A 23,100-nucleotide genomic window follows, 5' to 3' on the forward strand; every position below is an offset into this window, starting at 1 on the left:
TGCAGCGAATTAACGCATGGTGCAGGGAATTACAATTGAATCTCAATGTAGACAAGTGTAATGTGCTGCGAATACACAGAGAGAAAGATCCTTTATCATTTAGCTACAATATAGCAGGTCAGCAACTGGAAGCAGTTATTTCCATAAATTATCTGGGAGTAAGCATTAGGAGTGATTTAAAATGGAATTTTCATATAAAGTTGATCGTCTGTAAAGCAGATGCCAGACTGAGATTCATTGGAAGAATCCTGAGGAAATGCAATCCGAAAACAAAGGAAGTAGGTTACAGTACGCTTGTTCGCCCACTGCTTGAATACTGCTCAGCAGTGTGGGATCCGTACTAGATAGGGTTGATAAAAGAGATAGAGAAGATCCAACGGTGAGCAGCGCGCTTCGCTACAGGATCATTTAGTAATCGCGAAAGCGTTACGGAGATGATAGATAAACTCCAGTGGAAGACTTTGCAGGAGAGACGCTCAGTAGCTCGGTACGAGCTTTTGTTGAAGTTTCGAGAACATACCTGCATCGAGGAGTCAAGCAGTATATTGCTCCCTGCTACGTACATCTCGCGAAGAGACCTTGAGGATAAAATCAGAGAGATTAGAGCCCACACAGAGGCATACCGGCAATCCTTCTTTCCACGAACAATACGAGACTGGAATAGAAGGGAGAACCGATAGAGGTACTCAAGGTACCCTCCGCCACACACCGCCAGGTGGCTTGCGGAGTATGGATGTAGATGTAGATGTAGATCAGTATGTCAAGAACTGTATACCATGTGCGCAGAGAGCAGATTTGAGCGGGAAACAGATACAGCTGCAACGATTTCTGGAAGCGACATGTCCATTTTCTTTGTTGGGAAATGATGTCTTAGGACCTTTCAGTCGAACACAATCGGGGAACAGATTCGTTCTGACAACAATAGACCATTTTTCGAGGTATGTGGAGATGGTGGCTATGCCAAATCAACAGGAAGCATCGGTCCCGCAAGCCTTAGTAAATAAGTGGATTTTGCAGTTTGGTGTGCATGAGACAATAATTACTGACCAGGGACCAACTTCATACCGGATTTAATGAATGAACTGTGTAAATTGTTGAACGTAAAGAAGTTGAGGATGAGTGCGTTGCATCCACAGGCGAACAGAAGGACAGAACGGGTACACAGAACAATCGGGAAGATGCTGAGTTTTTATGTGGATTCTCATCACCGTCAGTGCGACAAGTATTTGAAACATATTGTATGTGCATACAATGAAAAAGTCCATACCAATACCGGTTTGTCTCCATATGAGGTAGTTTACGGGCGAATAATGCCGTCACCGTTTGATTTAGTGGAGCTACAGAAAGGAAAGATCTGTGAATCTGTACGTCAATTCGCGAAAACTATTCGGGATGATTGGAAACGGGTACAAATGGTGAATACGATGGCTTTGGAAAGGCAGGAAGATGCAGTGAAGTGGGAAGGAAGTTTACCACAGTATAGAGTAGGGCAATGGGTAATGCTATCCAGCCCCCATACGCCAAAAGGGAAAACGAAGAAGTTCGTCACGAGGTATCAAGGGCCATAGCAAGTAGTTGAAACCATATCCCCCGTCAATGTTAAGCTTCAGCTGCCAACTAGAACAACGATAGCACACATTGGGTGATTGCGTCCATTTAACGGTTGTCCAGATGTGATTCCAGGCATGTCACAGGAAGTGAAGAGGAAGAAAAAGAGGTAAGAGAGGTGTTCAGCGTAGAGAAAACCAGGAAGATAGAGTACAGCATGATATACCGTATTCTTTGCGATCCAGAAAGCAGTGGAGTATTTGTAGTCCTTTTTGTTTTCTTTTTATGTATCATTGGGTTTGTGTAGATTAAGTAGGCATTGTATTTTCATATGTTGTATGTGTTATCGAGTATTGTAAGCCTACTAGGGACAGCAGTCTTTTTGAAGAGGGAGGAAGGGTGATGGTGATAACTGCCCTAAGGTTACTGAAAAGCGGAGCGTTGAGCGAGTTTCTAGAAGTAAAAACTGAGGGGGTATTGCTGATCTTGGCAGATAACAGCCAGTACGCCGAGATGGCGAGAGAGGAATTTCGGAGCTGCCATAGAGGGAAATTAATGGTATGTCCAGCCAGGGTGATAAGTACTAATCCAGACAAGTGCATGGTGCAGTTATTTTTAGCCAGCAGGGAAGAAATATACTGACCAAGGGCCATCATGGAGCCAAAACTGAACTTCCAACGGGTCGGGATGCATTGGATCTTCTCGACCTACAAAAAATTAATAGCAGCAGCAAGTTGTTTTGAGCAGGCAGTATTTGCTGAAGCGAAACGTATACAGTTCGAGGGGAACAGAATTTTAATCAATGGATCTAAATGTAAGATAATAGGACCAACCCTCCATCTGCCAGGATAAATTTCAGGAGTCATGCAACTGCATGTTACACAGCCACTGCTATACTGGCCAGAAGCAACTTTACAGTTTTTGCCAAGGCAGAATCTGACCTTGTTAAATCAAACCCTTGAATCAGATCTGTTTAGATCCATAAACCAGTTCACTGCAGAGCAAGAGGGGAACATATCAGCTGAACAGTTTGTGCAGTATGTCGCTCAATATAGGTAAAGGCAACGACAAGTAACAATCATCTTGAGCACCTGTGTGCCAAGTAACATCGCAGCCTTAACTTTGTTATCAGTAGAACCACTGAAAAGAGTGGTGGTGGTGGTGGTGGTTAGTGTTTAACGTCCCGTCGACAACGAGATCATTAGAGACGGAGCGCAAGCTCTGGTTAGGGAAGGGTTGGGAAGGAAATCGGCCGTGCCCTTTCAAAGGAACTATCCCGGCATTTGCCTGAAACGATTTAGGGAAATCACGGAAAACCTAAATCAGGATGGCCGGAGACGGGATTGAACCGTCGTCCTTCCGAATGCGAGTCCAGTGTGCTAACCACTGCGCCACCTCGCTCGGTACTGAAAAGGGTAAATGCAGCAGTTTGCATGACGCAAGATACAGGCAGAAGGGGCCCACTGGCTCAACCCAAGTGTCATGAGTACATGAATCAGAGTGGTGTATTAGCAAAACAGAGGCACACAGCCACGTATAAATAGGCGCCAGTACACTAACAAGGCATTCAAGTGTGACAGCTCTCCTGGATGGCGGGACGTGTCACACCACCGGCTACACGCAGCAGCAGATGGGGCGCCAGCGTTCCATTCCATAGCAGGTCACTGGTTTGACCCTCTGAGGCCAATGCGGAGTCTACTGCCAGCCAGTGGCAGGCCTCAATACAACTCGCTACTGCAGGCAGTCTTGTTGGCTCCCAACACACGCCAGAGGCATCCCAAAGCGAGGGTCGCAGATTCAGACACCGGATCACAGGCGCCTGTTGTCACCACGATCTTAGCTACACTGGTGTGGAAGCGCCCTGCTGCTCCTAGCAGGCGGCACTGAGACAGCAGAGTTGAAGACTGCTCAGTCGACTGCATATGCACCCCGACGCTGTCACAACTCTGCAGCCATGCAAGGCTGACATGTAGCTGTGTACTGCACGGGTCGCTGAGGCAGCCATTCCATGCCAAGCCATTTTACAGACAGTGAAGTGGTGTCCTCAGCATTGCGGGACTCGGTGGCGCAGACCAAGAGGAACGGGGCACTGCAGCTGGAAATAATAAATCACTGTGGAAACTCAGACGAGTTGTAATACAGTGCACCCTGACAGTCCAACATTCCTCAACAGAAACAACAGCTGAATGGCGACCAAAGATTGAATGCCAATGCTGTGCTTTTCCAACCTTGCTGGCTGAAGAAGAAACCTAACGAGCGAAGATTCAACCCGATGCAAACCACAAATCAAAATAACCTCAACCTACATAGTCAGAATAATCAGTAATTCCACGGGAATAATCCGAATTGGCAAACACAAAATAATAACCAGCAATCTTCAAATACAAATGACTGGAGAGGGCAACCGCCAGTGATTACAGATGCCAAAGACGAACCCAGAACCCATCCGTTAAACTGAAGACGACCAGATAGTGCCCCGGAGAAATGGTCGGATGTCTTGTAAGGGCCGCTGGCAAGAGAGTTGTTATGTTCCAATCCAATGACGGACAGAGACTAGTAGATAAACTCCACATTGTACAACCAAGCGTATGTCCGTTCCTATACCGCCGATATATGTACAAGTCTATAGCCAAACATTGAAGTAATTCTTGATATAGGTGCAAATGTGAATGCAATCTCCGCCGCACTATTTGAGAGGTTGACACGACACCGGAAACTATCAGTCTTTCCTGTGAGTAATTGTGAAGTTATAGGTGCAATCGGTACCAGGGCACAAAAATTAAATTTCATTTGTGCACATGTGGTGGTAAGTGTTGCTGAAACTATACAAAAGATAGCACAAACTTGCGATTCGTATGATTCGTTTACAGCTACCTTTATAGCAAGATATTGGTTACCTGAGGCTCAGATGAGAATAGAATATGGATTATTACAAAATGTCTCATTCGATAATTCGCGTGGGAAAACAGCAGTCAAATTCCTTGAGAATATAGCTAAAAGTAACCAAAACTTAGATAACCCATATAGCGACGGAGAACTGATTCATATATACGAAACGAAACTGCCAATGAAGGATCAACAAGCCTTGATAGGACGTGGGGGCGATAATGTAGAAACTTTCAAACGTGTTTTGATAGAAGTAGAATTCGTGTATGAAAACGACGCTCAAAGACGTCGCGATTCAAGTCAAAATAATTTTGAAAGAACACGTAATATTAAAGAGTAGCGATGGTAGCACGGTATTGAGATTGAATTCTGGACTAAATGGGAATAATTACAGAAATGGGAGTAGTGTAAACACTAGATCACAGCGTAATGGATACGGTTTTAATAGTGGTTGGAATAGGCGGAATAGAGACGAAAATAGGAATGTAATCTGGAGAACTCGGGATAACCCATAGACTGATTTTAATCAACGATCTCCAGGTCCATGGAGAGAAAGCAGATGGGGAGTTGGTGCGAGAACGCAGCCGCGGACAAATATTTCGGGTAATTACCGGAGAAACGAACCACAGATGGAGGTTGAATTTAAGACCACCAAATCCCGGGAAGCGTGAGGATTGACTGACGTTAGCTATTGCAGGGGTTCAAGCAGATATTATACTTTCTGCAGAAACGGATGACAAGGCGACTGCAGCAATAAACAAGTTAAGGTATGACGTACAAAAGTCGGAATTGGAAAGAGGAACGACAGAATGAACATCAGAAGTATCCTTGCAGATACTACAAACAGGGAGGAAGTCACAACTTAGGTGTTGGGACGAGATAGATTGGACTGACACCGTCGGTAAGGATGATCTCCCAGCATTACCTATTAATGAACCATTTGATTACGACGAAGCATTAATGTATACGATGCAGATCTTTGATTCTGCACAGACGAAAAATGATTTTCAGCAGGATAATACATACCCTACTGTAAGCTGTAACGCTACGATTGATAAAGACGATAGGATTAACCGACAAAATACGTCTAATACAGGTCGTGGAAAAAAGAAGGTAGTACGGATAAGTATACCTGATCAAAAGTTTGACACGCTACAAAATCTACTACAATCCTTCCACAAAACTTTTTTAAAAAAAATTAGGAATAGTCTGAGGCGTTGTGGATAGTGAGAATCGAACAAAATCGGGAAGAACAAGTCGATAATGGAGAGTAAATGACGGGGAAAATATCTCGTCTGGAACGGAAAACGAACCAAATTATAAAGGACGTCAACAATCTGATAAATCACATTGAAAAATACACAATTTTGGCACATACGATAACATTGTACAGCAGTATTACCAAGACTATGTAATTGACACACCAGACACAGAAAACAACGTCGGAATAAATGACGACATAGCTGAAAATTTTAATCTGAAACTCTCAGTGGCAGATAACAAATATGATAACGAGTTGAATCAGGGTGCGAGTACAGACACAATTAATGTAGAGTCTGACGAATCACCAGACTCCAAGTGTGGTGTGTGTGATGTACTGTCACACTTAAAGAATACTTGCCAGGCTCTAAAATCCAAATTAAACACGATTACACAGATGTGTGATGAGGAGACAAACTTAAAGGAAATAGCAAGGTATGAAAATGAGGATTTAAAATCTACAGTAGATTGGTTACTTTAGAAGCTGATCTAGAAGCAGCGAGACTAAAGTTGGACAATTTAAGAAAGGGAAGTACTTCTCCCCAAACTCTCGATAAAGACCATCAAAAGTTGATGGAAAATGATTCATCTATGGATGTCCATAAACATCCAGTTGTGACAGAACAAACACACATATATCAGATAAATTACGAAGTAATTGAGGTCATATTAATGGAGGAAGTCGAAGACAAGAGTACTTCAGGGGTAAGTCCGATACTTCGTGTAACAGTCAAGGGTATTGTCGTTAATGCAATAGTAGATAGTGGGAGTCAGTTAACGGCGATTTCAGAGCCGTTATTCAATCGTTGCAATAGTGACAATGACTTAGTAATGTTAAAAGCACGAAAGGTCAAAGTACACGGACCAATTACGGGACGTTCGTCGAACGTCACAAGGCAGACAAGACTTGCATTTGACTGCCAGGGTCATGTACTAGAAATGAATTTTGTCGTAGTACCTAAGATGTTAGTCGATATGATTATCGGAGATGACTTCCTCAATAAACATAAAGCTGTGTTGAATATGGGCAGAGGAAGTGTCACTTTAGGAGAAATCATCTTAAAATTCGAGGAAAACCTGAGACATGAAGAAATGTGTGAAAATTATGCACAGTTACAAATGCAAGTAGATGGAGATATTGCTTGTTAGAATAACCCGCGATATCTAAGGATGAACGAATCAGTGCTTACGGATTTGGGAATACTTGAAGACATTTACACAGAGATAAAAAAAATACAAAGTCTATAGGGGTTAACAAATCAGCAAAGGTTGGAATTAGCTGGAATGTTAAGCAAGCATGCTATTGCATTTGAACCGAAACCTGGAGCAATTAGAGATCTACAATATAGATTCGAGTTTAAGGACCATAAGCCTTTTAGAATAGCTCCATATAACGTCCCATTGAGTTACCGACGTGCTGTATTCTTGTAGTTAAATAAGACTGAACAAGATGGTGTTACTGAACCGGTACCGCAACTTATAACAGCCTGTTACATGTTGTGGAAAAGAAGGATGGAACGATACGTTTGGTTCAAAAATGGTTCAAACGGCTCTAAGCACTATGGGATTTAATATATGAGGTCTTCAGTAACCTAGACTTAGAACTACTTAAACCTAACTAACCTAAGGGCATCGCACACATCCATGCTCGAGGCAGGATTCGAACCTGTGACCGTAGCAGCCGCGTAGTACCGTCTGAAGCGCCTAGAACCGCTCGACCACAGCGGGATATGTTTGTTGTTAGATTCCAGACAAATTAACACTTTTGTACATTTTTCTTAAATAAGTCGAAAAACGCAGTTGCTAACGAAAACGTATTTCAGTACAGAAATAGACTACAATGCATTTCATACAAAAAAGGTCCAATACATTTTCTCACTGTGTCTGCTACTCAGTGTGAAGAGAATGAGAGTGACACGCACACTCTGTGGCTTAGGAGGTTTTCATAGTTTGAGGTAGTCTCCTGACTTGAATAAAAGCTTCTTCGTTTTCAAGGCGCGTCAATTAGAATAAAATTCTTGAGCTTTCGACTGATATCTCATCCATTATCGTCAGTTGTCAAAAGACTGACTGCAGGATTGGCGCGATTTTCCGTTTGTGGTTTTACTCCCGACAACGATAGCGGAGATAGCCATCGAAAGCTCAAAAATTTTATTCGAACTAACGCGGCTTGAAAACCGAGAAGAGTTTATTCAGACATGCCTCAGCGAAAGACTCCGAGAAAACAGTTTCCTGATTTGACGGGTCGCAAGTATCCTATTTCAAACTGTTCGTTGCGACTTTCTCTAAACGACTGTTGTACGTTGCAAGCAGTTACACCTTTTATACAGGCATTTACATACTTGTAGGTCAAATCTGTCAAGGATATGTCACATAGTCGGCCTTCTACTAACATTGTGAGACATCTTGGCATTTGGCTCAAATGGATCACTGGCCGGAACTGGGATCTCCGACCTCTGGAATAAGACGGTATACCGACCGCTGTCGGTCACTGCCATATGGACAAAGAGCTATACTGTGTATACTAAAGTTGTAACCTCCCCGCAGAATTATTTAAATAAATAATTGTGGAAATTGTGCTAAGTGTAACCTCCCCACACGAACTATTAAATACAAATCAAGAAAATGGAGCCAAATGTAACCTCCCAACAAAATGATGTTTAATAAAAAATGTGAAATGAAACCTACTAACAGAAATAATAATATCTGGTAAATTTTATAAGGACAGCAGCGCTGACCTTCGGCCCTGTATTCTGAATAAAAAAGCAAAAATTCTTACCTCAATAAAAACTGCATCTATATCTGCTCTTATCTATCGACACAGCTTCGTGCAATGCTGGCGTATATTAAATTTTGATTCTTGGAGGAAATGCATAGGAAATATTCTTTAAATTGAAATGAATGTTTTTCTTTAAAAGGAGTTACTTTATAAAAAATTATTATTGTGGCATTTTTTTGAACAAATTAATTAAAATTAACATACATTACTAGATGTGCTCAATGCTGCTTCATTACCTTCTACAACAATACTCATCGTCCAACCCAAACCTGACCAGAGTCGCAAGAAGAACACGCCGCCGACGCATGCCGACTTCTGCTCAGTACAACTGTCCACTCGCTACTACGAGTACTACTGCCGACTGACTATTGCAGACTCGCGCAGTCTAACTACACACAACTGTTCCTGCCGACTCGCGCGGTCAAGCGAGACAAGCAACGATAAATAACGCTCTGGTCAGAGATTCTGTCATGCCTCGCCATCGCTGGTAATGAATACATACGTGTTTCAAAGTCTCTTTAGTTTACTCCAATCGCTATCTTGCGTAACATGTCTCTTAAGTGTAGCCGGTTTTCGTTTCTGATTGCTTTAGTGCATGAGATTGCAGAATGTTCGTGCCACTCACAACAATGAGAGAGAACTCAGCAATAAACTCTACTGTGGCACACAGTCTAGTGCGAGCGCTGTTCCTCTATAGGCCTCTGGCTTCTGCGTTCACACTGTAATGGCGTTGACAGTGCTGGGTAGCATACCGTCGATCTAGTTGGAGGATCAATACGTTAGGAGTAGACATGTAACCCCAGACATGTGGGTTCTCGAGTGGGAGCAGGAGCAAATCCACTGGCTCTCAGACTGGAATCGGTTGATTTACACCTTAGATTCAGCACACATCGAAGGTCCAATGCCCAGATCCAACAGGCTGGGGACTAGGGTCCTAGGTAGCAATGCATTATGATATTATCGCCTGCAGCCAGCTCGTGTCAGCTTGGACCAACAACCGTCGATGATTATACGAGGTAGGCATTTCCAGCCAGAGGTGAAGCTATGTGAGGTGTTGGTAAGGCTAAGCCGCATGAAGGACTTGTCAGTGGACAATCCCAGCAGTGTCTCGTGATGGAAGCGATGAAATCGCGTAAGTCACTTTGGGGCGCAGTGTCTGTATGGCTGTAACTGGAGACAGTAGATTCTAAGCAGGTCGGTTGCTAAGCTAGTCTAGCTGATGAGATTGCTGCAGGTCTGTGCAGTGGGGGATTCTGCAGGATGAGGGACGATGTGGCTGTACCAGCAGACAGCAGTGGACCGTCGATGCTTCTCCGGGCCAGTCATCATACGACTATTCTACAGCAATCGCTGGCGCGACGCCTCTTGCTAGTTGGGCTGTTAGTACTAATATGCGCCAGGATCAGACGTGTTGAAATGCAGATGTCTCAGGCGTCAGGGAGCCCCCTCGTCGCAAAGCTGCAGCCGTCTCGCAGATTATGATAACACCACTGATTGCCGAACATGTGGCCGTTTCAACGTTTTGAGGCTGGCTGTGATGCCGCAATGCTTCGCCAAGTGCTTACTACATTCAGCACAGCTACGACAGCGGCAGCTTGTGCCTGCCAGCACCTCTGTGGTACATTACCGTTATTAGAGTATAGTACAAAGGGACTTGATGATCTCCTATTATTTCCAATCACAAGTAAATTTTAAAATTAAAAAATGGTTCAAATGGCTCTGAGCACTATGGGACTTAACATCTATGGTCATCAGTCCCCTAGAACTTAGAACTACTTAAACCTAACTAACCTAAGGACATCACACAACACCCAGTCATCACGAGGAAGAGAAAATCCCTGACCCCGCCGGGAATCGAACCCGGGAACCCGGGCGCGGGAAGCAAGAACGCAACCGCACGACCACGAGTTGCAGACTTTTAAAATTAAATTATGTTTATTGAATCTAATACATGGTCCAGTCACGTTAATGTGACCACCACCTATGGTCTATGTCAACGTGCAATAACCACTCACAGACTGCAGATGGCGGCACTAGGAGTGGACGGTCTATTAAGTATGTAGGAGTGATGTGGAAAACAGTGCGGTCGTCGTCGTAGTGCGAAAACGGAGCGATTTATCTGATGTCCAAAAGGGCTTGATCATTTGCATTTGGACTAAGGGTGGAACCATTTCCGAAACAGCTAAGTCTGTAAACTGCTTAAGTGCTACCGTCGTTAAAGTATTCCGTGCATGGCTAAATGGAGCCATCCAAAATCGGCGCCATCCAAAACCGTCCACAAGGCAGTTGTGGTACACCACATATTCTAGATTGGGTTTAAATCTGGAGAGTTTTTGGCGACAGGAGTATAGTAAATTCATCCTGGTTCTCTTCAAATAACGCTCATACACTATGAGCTATGTGACATGTTGCATTATCCTCCTGGTAGTGTCATCGTGCTGAGGAATAACAAACTGCATGTAGGATTGGACATGAGACCCAAGGGTAAATGCATGATGGAGTTAATTCATTGTGCCTTCCAGAATAATGGGAACACTTACCATGTAACCATATCACAGACCATAACGCTTCCTCCTCTGGCCTGGACACTTCTGACGATGCTTACAGGATGTTTGCTTCCAGTTTGACAGAACATACAACATGATTCGTTTATGAAGGCCAGCTGTCGCCACTCAGTGGACGCCCTGTTGCGGTATTGGCATGGAAATTCCAGTCCTCCTTAAGGACCGTTTAGCGAACACTGCTGTGTGTGGTATCTCACAGGTGCCTTATTAGTGCATCCATGCTGACTGGTGTTCACCAGCTAGAATTTCCATGCCAATACCGCAACAGGACGTCCACTGAATGTCGACACCTGGCCTTTGCAAACGAATCATAGATGTTCTGTGAAACTGAAAGGGAACACCCTGTCCGGCCGAGGTGGCCCAGCGGGTCTAGGCACTACAGTCTGGAACCGCGCTACCGCTACAGTCGCAGATTCGAATCCTGCCTCGGGCATGGATATGTGTGATGCCCTTAGGTTAGTTAGGTTTAAGTAGTTCTAAGTTCTAGGGGACTGGTGACCTCGGAAGTTAAGTTCAATAGTGCTCAGAGCCAATTTAACCATTTTTTGAAACACCCTGCAACAATTGTCGGAAGGGTCCACGCCAGAGGAGGAAACGTTATGGTCTGTGACATGGTTTCAAGGTGAGTGATCTCATTATTCTGGAAGGCCTCATGAATCAATATCAGCATGCATTTATCCTTGGGGAACATGTTCAGCCCTACATGCAGTTTGTTATTCCTCAGCATGATAGCATCTACCAGGAGGACAGTGCCACACGTCATGTAGCTTATAGTACATGCACGTGGTTTCAAAGAGCACCAAGATGACTTTACCATACTCCCGTGGCCACAAACTCCCCGGATTTAAACCCAGTCTAGAATACGTGGAACAATGTTGATCGGGCTGTTCATGTGATGGATCCCCAACTGAGAAACTCAGTGATGGTGGTCATGGCACTGGAGTCGAAGGGATCTACTTCCCTGTCCGCACTACAAAATGGATTATTCAGGTTGTTGATAGTCGGTCACATTAATGTGACTGGACAGTATACTATTACTAGTACTACAGACAACTGCTACCCCATGAGCTACAACACGAATACCTGTCCAGTAGATGCGCAATGCATTTGTTCATCACAGCTACTCCACAGTGAAATGAAATGCGCACATGGATTCTTCGACCATGAGTCCCCTTCTGGGGAGTTCGGCCACTAGGTGCAAGTCTTTTTATCTAACGCCATTTCGGCGACCTGCACATCGCTCATGATGAAATCATGGTGCCGACAACACACATCTAGGCGCTCCAGTCCGGAACCGCGCTGCTGCTATGGTCGCAGGTTCGAATCCTACCTCGGGCATGGATGTGTGTGATGTCCTAAGGTTAGTTAGGTTTAAGTAGTTCTAAATCTAGGGGACTGATGACCTCAGATGTTAAGCCCCATAGTGCTTAGAGCCATTTGAACCATTTTTTTGACAACACACACACCCAGACTCGAATGCAGAAAACGCCCAACCCTACCAGAAATCGAACCTGGTGCACCTTGATCGGGAGTTAGCAATGCTGGCCCTAAGAGCACAAGGTACTGACGCCTCCACAGTGCCTGTCCTGAACAAATGGACTTGCTGTTTCCAGTAGGAGGACACAAAAATAGTTATTGATTGCTGTACATGGTGTAGGATACACTAGAGAAGTAGATTTTAACCACTTAGAGACATATGAATCCAGATGCAACTGCAGGTGGCATAAGTAAGGGACAATGAAAAGACCCACTCCTAAAAAATACCTTCTCATTTCACCAAATACACAAATCGCTACCAGCAAATAAATTAATGTTTCAAATGGCACAACTCACGGGTACTAATGGCAAACAAGGCATGTGGTACACCCAACAGCAAAACAGATCTGATATAACCTGACCAAAGCAACAAAATATTTCCAGAAGTTAACCACAACATCGGACAAAAATTCAAAAACAAAATAACAGAATAATCTGTAAGCTGCCAATATCTGCACAGTTAACGTAGGTAGTAGGGCAAACAGAGCACCACCCCACTCTGCATATTCGCCAAATTTATTCAAGATGGCGGTCATAGATGTTCCAATATCTCAGTGACGTCACGACAGGAAATTTAAATTTTGGCAGGAACCCAAGTCAACTGGGCAACCTCCACTAACCTAACCCCACCCTGTCTCCTTTCTGCTCCCCCCTCCCTCCTCTCCTCCTCATCTTAAAATTGGTGGGAAAGGACTCAGTCTGTGCTGGGCTGCCAAATAGGAGGGCTTAAGTCTTGTTTGTTAAACAATTTTAGTTGTTATAGACAGTAGCTCCATCTAGTGTGTTCACCACAAGGTCCAGAGTCCAACTGACCCAGTTCACAACTCCATCACCAGAGGACATAGTTGGCCCTCCCACTCTCCCCTCCCATCAAGTAATCCAAGATGGTGGTGTGGGGAAAATCATGGAAAAGGGCTCATTCTTCTGGGTCTAGCTGCTGGACTGGGAGGACAGACATAATTGTTTACTCTGTGACTTTGTGTGTTCAGTGGATGAACCACTTCACAACTCATGCTGATAAATGTGTGTGATGTAAATGTGCATCAATCGATAAAAGTCCAGTCAGCCTCAAGAAGGACAAGAGGAAAAACATTCACCCACTCTAATGCAAGCATCCATGTGTATAATTGAGGAAGTGCTAGTGATGAGCAGGGATGAATTAAACAAGTGTACTACATGCGAGCACACAGCTCAGGACAGTATCCATAGCCTCCTACACAATGAATGGAAAGAAATGGTAATACATGCCGTGAATACTTTTTGACAAACAATGGATATGCAGTGAGATGGTATGAAGATGCATTTCAGTACCTATGAAGATAGGTGCTTGTGATGGAAGTGCCTATCTTTCTTCAAATTGCCTGACACCTAACATCAACTTCTCCCTATTCCACAATGAACCATAGTTGTTCACCTTGAGGTTTGGAGACCAACTGGCCTAGTGCACAACACCGCCACCAGAATGCACTATCAGCCCTCCTCCACTCTCAACTGTGATGTAATCCAAGATGGCGGTGCAGTAAAAATGAGTGGGCACCGGTAGGAACCCTGAATCCAATCACGTGATAGGCTTCAGCCGATAAGATAGTATCTGGTGACGTCATGGGGGGATTATAGGGCAGGCTCAGCAGCTGTAGCAGCAGAAGAAGAAGAAGAAGAAGAAGAACCATTGAGCGTCAGCAGCAGTCGAGATCCAGCACAGCCCTGCCGAAAAGTAAGAAACAGAAAAGTAAGTTTCCTGTATCATACCTTTGTCTGTAGTTAGCATTACTCTTATTATTATTATTATCGGTCGTTTTGGCGTCTTGGTCTGTGTGTAACGCTTTCTCCCCCTCTTATTTCAGCAGTAGCCCTCGACATGTCGAAGCCTAAGAGAGGGAGAGCCAACATGTCGACCTGTGCCGCACCTGGACCTGCAAAAGCCTCGGCCGCCATCTTGTCGAGACATCACCAACCTCTGGAACTGCGGCAGGAACAACCTCCAGCATGTCCAAACCTTTAGCGACCACGTGGGATCCTGTAGCACACATAGCTCACTTGCTGGAGCAGAACAACAGGCTGTTATTGTCCATCCCACCCATCGATTTGTGCACTGAGGACGCCCAGTCTGTTCCTAACATTTCGAATGCTGGTGGTGATACTAAAAACGGGAAGATGAGGGTCAGTGCTGGTCACCATCATACGATCCATCCTAGCACAATATCCCTATGTTAGTGCAGGGACAGTGCAGATCCTGTGAATAAGAAGGTATCAAGTGTGATCATGCTTTTCAGTTCTACACACAGTTTAACTCCTAGTCGAACGAAATGTCCAAATGTGGGTATAGAAGCATACCATGTCTGGGGCTTGCATTTGAAGATAGAAATTGAAATCACATCGAAGGTTGTTAAAGTGCCTATTTCTGAGTTCGACTGGGATGAAATATGTCGTGAAGAATGCTACATTATGAACAGGTGCTCCATCGTTTTGAAAGATGCAATCGCCATCCCCGAATTTTTCTTCAACGGTGGGAAGCAAGAAGGTGCTTAAAAAAAATGTAGGCCTGTGCTTCGATAATGTCACGCAAAACAACAACGGGTACAAGCTCCCTCCATGAAAAACACGACCACACCATAACATCACAGCCTCCGAATTTTGCTGTTGCTCTACACACGCTGGCAGATGAGGTTCAGCGGGCATTCGCCATACCCACAACCTGCCATCGGATCGCCACATTGTGTACCGTGATTCGTCGCTCCACACAACGTTTTTCCACTATTCAATCATCCAATGTTTACGCTCCTTACATCAAGCGAGACGTCGTTTGGCATTTACCGGCGTGATGTGTGGCTTATGAGCACCAGCTCTACCATGAAATACAAGTTTTCTCACCTCCCGCCTAACTGTCGTAGTACTTGCAGTGGATCCTGATGCAGTTTGGAAATCCTGTGTGATGGTCTGGATAGATGTCTGCCTATTACACATTAGGACTCTCTTCAACTGTCGGCAGTCTCTGTCAGTCAATAGACGAGGTCGGCCTGTACGCTTTTTTGTTGTACGTGTCCCTTCACGTTTCCACTTCACTATCACATCGGAAACAGTGAACCTAGGGAAGTCTAGGAGTATGGAAATCTTATGTACAGATGTATGACACCAGTGACACCCAATCACCTGGTCACGTTTGAACTCCGTGAGTTCCGCGTAGCTCCCCATTCTGCTCTCTCACGATATCTAATGACTACTGAGGTCGCTGATATGGAGTACATAACAGTAGGTGGCAGCACAATGCATATTTTGGGGTGTCCGGATACTTTTGATCACATAGTGTATCAGTGCTCGCTGTATATATATATGCAAATATTTTAATAAGTTATTCTACAAGTAAAGCTAAAGAAAAAGGTTCATATGAACATGGGTCCGCAAATATTTAGTTACGGAATTACGGCTAATAAAAAATTTTGCCTGAAATTTAGCAACTGTCCCAGGGCAGCGTAATAGGTCCTTTGCTTTTTACTATTTACATAAACGATATGGTTGATGGTATTGACAGCGGCCTGAGACTGTTTGCCGATAATGATGTAGTCTACAGGAAAGTAGTATCACACAAAAGTTGTGAACAGATCAATGAGGATATGCAGAAAATAAATGCGTGGTGTAATGACTGGCAGTTATCTCTCAATATTAGTAAGTGTAACCTACTGCGTATAACAAGGCGAAAATCCCCACTAATGTACGAGTACAAAATAAATGCTCAGTCTTTGGAAGCGGTAACGTCCATCAAGTATCTGGGCGTGACTATTCGAAATGATCTTAAATGGAATGATCAGATTACACAAGTAACGGGTAAGGCGAACTCTATATTTGGGTTTATTGGTAGAATCCTGAAGCGATGCAGTCTTTCAACAAAGGAAATAGCTTACAAAACGTTAGTTCGTCCAGTCTTGGAGTATTGTTCGTCTGTGTGGGACCCTTACCAGTTGAGTCTCAGTCAAGAAATTGAGAAGGTCCAAAGAAGAGCGGCAAAATTCGTGACTGGTATTTAGCCATCGCGAGAGCGTTACAAATCTCATGAAAAGTTTGAAGTGGGACAAACTTGCAGATAGACGGCGCGCTAAACAGAAGGGGCTGCTCACTAAATTTCGAAATCCGATCTTCACCGAGGATGTAGAGCATATATTATCACCTCGAACTTTCAAAGCGCGCAATGATCACCATTCAAAGATAAGGGAAATAAGAGCTCGTACTGAGGCGTTCAGACAGTCGTTTTCCCTCGCGCGATCCGCGAGTGGAACAGAGGGGAGGGGGATATGATTCTGGGACGAATTGTGTACTCCGCCACACACCGCCTGGTGGCTAGCGGAGTATATATGTAAATATGTAGATGTAGAAATATGAAGCCATTGCAAAACTGTACAAGCTTAAATAAAGCACGATGTCCATTTACTCTGTTGTTACTGATCCGGTGAATCTAATAAAACATATCTCAGACGTGTATCCGCAATAGTTTTCCAGAACATCCAGAGCAGCAAAGATTATTGTAAAAGTAAATTTGTATACTTCCATTAAGAATGTAGAAACGCTTATGTCATTGTTGGCAACCGTTAGTGAGTTGGTTCAGTCGTTTCCTAACCTTGAAACGAATTAGTTTTCTGTATTGTTCAATGAAAGAACATAATAACAACAGTGTATTTAAGTGAAACTACATAGTAACTGTTGTAGTCTGTACATTATTTATGAAATAGGGATCCGTTTCAGATGTAAATGCTACGGCTGCAGTTAACGAATATAGCCTACGTTATTAAGCTCGAAAGATTCCGAATGCCCCGACCATTAGTGGAGTATTTCGAATGTTATGGGAGACAGGTTCTCTAGCTAGCGTTAACAATCAAACGAGAGCTCGATACGTGAAGACAAAGATGAGGATATTACGGATGCTGTTCAAAGTAGCCCGAGTACCAGTACACGATGTATCTCTCAACAACTAGGCATTTCACAATCTAAAGTATGGCGTACACTGAAGTACCATAATCTGTATCATTACTATCATTACCATAAACAAAAAGTGCATCATTTACATCCGGGAAATCTTGCCCTTCGCTTGGAGTTATACAACTGGGTAAACACTAATGGGCAGTTACACAAATACATTTTATTTACTGATGAGGCACAGTTTACTCGATAAGGTATAAACAATTAACAAAATGAGCACGTATGGTCTCACGCAAACCCACATGCAACAGTGTAACGCAATTTCCAGCAGCGATATAGGATAAATGTGTGGTGTGGTATAATCAACACACACTTTATTGGACCATTCATTTTCCTTGCTACGCGATTGCAAATGTGTTTTCAACATGACAGCGTCCTCCTCATTTCAGCAACGCCATTACTACACATTTAAAGGAACATTTTCCCCAGAAATGGATTGCCTATGACCAGACACATCGCCCGATTTAACACCACAGGATTTTTGTGTATGGGGATGGATGAAAGACAAAGTTTATGAGGACAAGTCAGTACACGTGAGGCAGTACTTGCTCGCACTATGAACGTAATAGACGAAATTTATAACAGCCCTGTGAAACTGAAACGAGCAACAAAATCTGTTCACACGCGCGAAGCTTAATGCATTGAACTCGGTGGAGACATTTTTGAACACTTATTATGAAATGTATTTTGAAACTTTATGTACACTGTACAACTTCCTTAACAATAAGTTTTTTTTTTCCTGTTTAACATGAATTCAGGTGTGCTACGGTATTAAGAAAAACAAATTATCTGATACATTCATACAGTTTCAGTTAACATCATTACCATCATTTTTCCAAAATTAAATTATCTAAAACTTCCGTTGAAAACTGTGTACTATTGTCTGGAATTTAAAAAAAATTGGGGCAAATAGTTAATAAATTACAAATTTTACGAAATTATTTCTTTGCTTCTCTGAATGTTATGGAAAACTACTGCAGATACACGTCTGGGAAATGTTTTATTGGATTCACCAGATCAGTAACAACAAAATGAATAGACATCGTGCTTTCCTTTAACCTCGTACAGTTTTGTGATGGCTTCAACTTAGCGAAGTTGCTAAATTTCAAGCAAAATCTTAGTAGCCGTAACTCCGTAACCAAACATTTGCGGACCTATGTTTATGTCAACTTTTTCTTTAGCTTTACTTGTAGAATAATTTATTAAAATATTGGTATATCTCCATGTATCACCCTATATATAGCTGAATCCTCTGTGTAGCCAATAGAGATCGGTTGGTTAAGTTATGGAGCTGTGGTGGCTACATGTACTATTACCATCCTTACATGTGTGTCTTTCTATATGTGCGCCCAATACCTATCGGTACCTGACATCGTCAGTTTCACGGCAGGGTGGGTTAAACAAACTCGTCGCTATAACTTTGTTGTTGGTGACTTGTCCTATGGATACGCAAAAGAAGACGTGAAGAAGAAGAAGAAGAAGAAGGGAATACTGATAACATACGAGCAATTATTGCAGGTCCATCCAATTGTGGCAAGACTAATATCCTCGTGACGCTGCAAACACACGTAGGTGGAGTTCGATTTGAACATGTTTGAGTACTGTCAAAAACACTGTTTCAGCCCAGTTATCAGCTATTACAAGAGAAGCTGCGCGGTGTAAAAGGCGTTCCATACACAACATTAACTGAAAGCGCGATATCCACCTCCCCGCCCCCCCTCTGAAAAAATAAATCCGAACACTGGCTTCATATTTGACGATACTGCTGTGGAAAACGAAGGCCAAATCCGATAATATTTCTGTTTCGTTCGTCATATGAGTGCTGATACATTTTATCTAAGACAAACATATTCCAGAATCCCGAAACAGACGGTTACGAATAACGCAAACCTCATTATAGCCTTTAAACAAGGAAATTTAAAACACATTTATCAAGCACATGCAGGAACTGACATGCCGTTCAATGATTTTGTAAAGATATACGCCGATTGTTGGAATCATTCACATTATGGGTTTTTTGTCATTGATAAAACAAGGGGACTGAGTAGTGGTAGGTACAGGTGAAAATTTCAAGAGCTTCTGTATATATAACCCGGTAACAGAAGCGAGTAGATCAGTATATGCTGGAACATGGACAGATTCGAGCGCATGCCTGGCTCTCAACCCGAGAGAATGGGTGTACGTGAAAGAACATTCGCTTATACACGGATGCGAAAATTCAGGCTATCGTATATAAAGTTGGAGGTATGTGCATAGAGCTAGAGACGTATTATCAGGCACTTCTGAGAAGAATCAACACTTTAGACGAGTTAGTTAATGAAATCGGTAAGAAAGTAACCGACTTCAACGAAAATGTTGAAGCCATTGAGGGGAAAGTAGATGTAGACGCCCTTGTTATTGAGAAGGGGTGCAGGCACATAATAAGAGGAAGAAGAGCAGATACGTAAAGCCTCACGCTGCATAGACGTTTAGCCGTCCGCTATGTCCGAGCGGTTCTAGGCGCTTCAGTCCGGAATCGCACTGCTGCTACGGTCGCAGGTTCGAATCCTGCCTCGGGCATGGATGTGTGTGATGTCCTTAGGTTAGTTAGGTTTAAGCAGTTCTTAGTCTAGGGGACTGATGACCTCAAATGTTTAGTCCCATAATGCTTAGAGCCATTTTATTTTATTTTTTTATTCTATTTTTTTTTTTTTTTTTTTCTTTTTTTTTTTTTTTTTTTTTTTTTTTTTTGCATAGACGTTTGATTAGCATACAATGAGATGTCAACAAAGCACGAAGTCATTCAAGCGCGGAAAGCCATTCGAAATAAATTATGGTTGCTAAGGTTAGATATACCGAAGGTTAAATAACGAACTGCGAAGAGAAACAGAGCAGGCTAGGAAAAAATGGGTAAAAGAGGAATGTGATGAAATTGAAGAACTGGACAGGAAGGGAAGATACGACTTACTATACAACAGAGTAAAGACTATGACATGGGAACAAAACAGAGCAGGAAGTGCTACTATGGAAATTTTGAGTAAAGACGAAGAGGTAGTGTACAAAGATCGTGACGATGTCCTCCAGAGATGGGAAGAATATATAAAAGAGCTACATGACACAAATAGCAAACCAGAAACTCTGGAACTTGAATCACACAACAGTGTAAGTGATGAAGAGAAAGGACCGACCATCATAATGGAAGAAATAAAGTCTGCCATTGGTGCAATGAAAAATGGCAAAGCAGTAGGTACAGATACAATACCGGGAGAAATACTAAAATGCTTGAACCACAATGGAATAAGAGAAATATTGAGGTTATGTAATAAAATACACTCCTGGAAATGGAAAAAAGAACACATTGACACCGGTGTGTCAGACCCACCATACTTGCTCCGGACACTGCGAGAGGGCTGTACAAGCAATGATCACACGCACGGCACAGCGGACACACCAGGAACCGCAGTGTTGGCCGTCGAATGGCGCTAGCTGCGCAGCATTTGTGCACCGCCGCCGTCAGTGTCACCCAGTTTGCCGTGGCATACGGAGCTCCATCGCAGTCTTTAACACTGGTAGCATGCCGCGACAGCGTGGACGTGAACCGTATGTGCAGTTGACGGACTTTGAGCGAGGGCGTATAGTGGGCATGCAGGAGGCCGGGTGGACGTACCGCCGAATTGCTCAACACGTGGGGCGTGAGGTCTCCACAGTACATCGATGTTGTCGCCAGTGGTCGGCGGAAGGTGCACGTGCCCGTCGACCTGGGATCGGACCGCAGCGACGCACGGATGCACGCCAAGACCGTAGGATCCTACGCAGTGCCGTAGGGGACCGCACCGCCACTTCCCAGCAAATTAGGGACACTGTTGCTCCTGGGGTATCGGCGAGGACCATTCGCAACCGTCTCCATGAAGCTGGGCTACGGCCCCGCACACCGTTAGGCCATCTTCCGCTCACGCCCCAACATCGTGCAGCCCGCCTCCAGTGGTGTCGCGACAGGCGTGAATGGAGGGACGAATGGAGACGTGTCGTCTTCAGCGATGAGAGTCGCTTCTGCCTTGGTGCCAATGATGGTCGTATGCGTGTTTGGCGCCGTGCAGGTGAGCGCCACAATCAGGACTGCATACGACCGAGGCACACAGGGCCAACACCCGGCATCATGGTGTGGGGAGCGATCTCCTACACTGGCCGTACACCACTGGTGATCGTCGAGGGGACACTGAATAGTGCACGGTACATCCAAACCGTCATCGAACCCATCGTTCTACCATTCCTAGACCGGCAAGGGAACTTGCTGTTCCAACAGGACAATGCACGTCCGCATGTATCCCGTGCCACCCAACGTGCTCTAGAAGGTGTAAGTCAACTACCCTGGCCAGCAAGATCTCCGGATCTGTCCCCCATTGAGCATGTTTGGGACTGGATGAAGCGTCATCTCACGCGGTGTGCACGTCCAGCACGAACGCTGGTCCAACTGAGGCGCCAGGTGGAAATGGCATGGCAAGCCGTTCCACAGGACTACATCCAGGATCTCTACGAGCGTCTCCATGGGAGAATAGCAGCCTGCATTGCTGCGAAAGGTGGATATACACTGTACTAGTGCCGACATTGTGCATGCTCTGTTGCCTGTGTCTATGTGCCTGTGGTTCTGTCAGTGTGATCATGTGATGTATCTGACCCCAGGAATGTGTCAATAAAGTTTCCCTTTCCTGGGACAATGAATTCACGGTGTTCCTATTTCAATTTCCAGGAGTGTATATGACAGTGGTGAATGGCCTGAGGACTTTTTGACACCAGTAATGATTCCATTACCGAAAAAACAAGGAACCAAGAAATGCAGCGAGCACAGGACAATCAGCCTCATTTCACATGCAGCCAAAGTGATGTTAAGAATAATTAATAAAAGACTTGAAAAAGTAATAGAGGAGAATCTCGGCGAGGAGCAGTTTGGCTTTAGACGGAATACGGGCACCAGAGATGCAATAGGGCTCCTACGAATATTGGGAGAAAGGTTTATTGAAAAAGGAAGAGACCTATATATGTGCTTCATCGATTTAGAAAAGGCATTTGACAATGTGGTTTGGGTCAAGCTGGCGACTATTATGAGGGAAAAGAGAGTGGACTGGAAAACCAGAAGACTTATAAACTCATTGTACCTTAATCAAAAAGTTTCAGTTAAAGTGAGAGGAGAAAGTACAAACTGGATCAGACTAGGGAAAGGAGTAAGACAAGGATGCTGTTTATCACCTACTCTTTTCAACCTGTACTTGGAAAATATGATTGACCAATGCTCATTAGATGACAAAGGAGTAGAAATTGGAGGAAGAAGAGTAGGGTGCTTGAGATTTGCTGATGCCATGGTCCTTCTAGCCACAGGGGAAAAAGAATTACAGGATTTGGTGGACACCATTGCAACTAACGGAAAAAAAATATGGAATGAAAATTGACACAAATAAAACAAAAGTATTGGCAATAGGGGGAAATAAGGAAATAAAAATTGTGCTGAATGGAGAAACACTAGAAGAGGTGCAAAATTTTAAGTATCTTGGAAGCATGATAGACACCGCCTGGAAGCGCACCACA

This window comes from Schistocerca americana, chromosome 1, assembly GCF_021461395.2.
Source record: "Schistocerca americana isolate TAMUIC-IGC-003095 chromosome 1, iqSchAmer2.1, whole genome shotgun sequence".
Classification (NCBI taxonomy): Eukaryota; Metazoa; Arthropoda; class Insecta; order Orthoptera; family Acrididae; genus Schistocerca; species Schistocerca americana.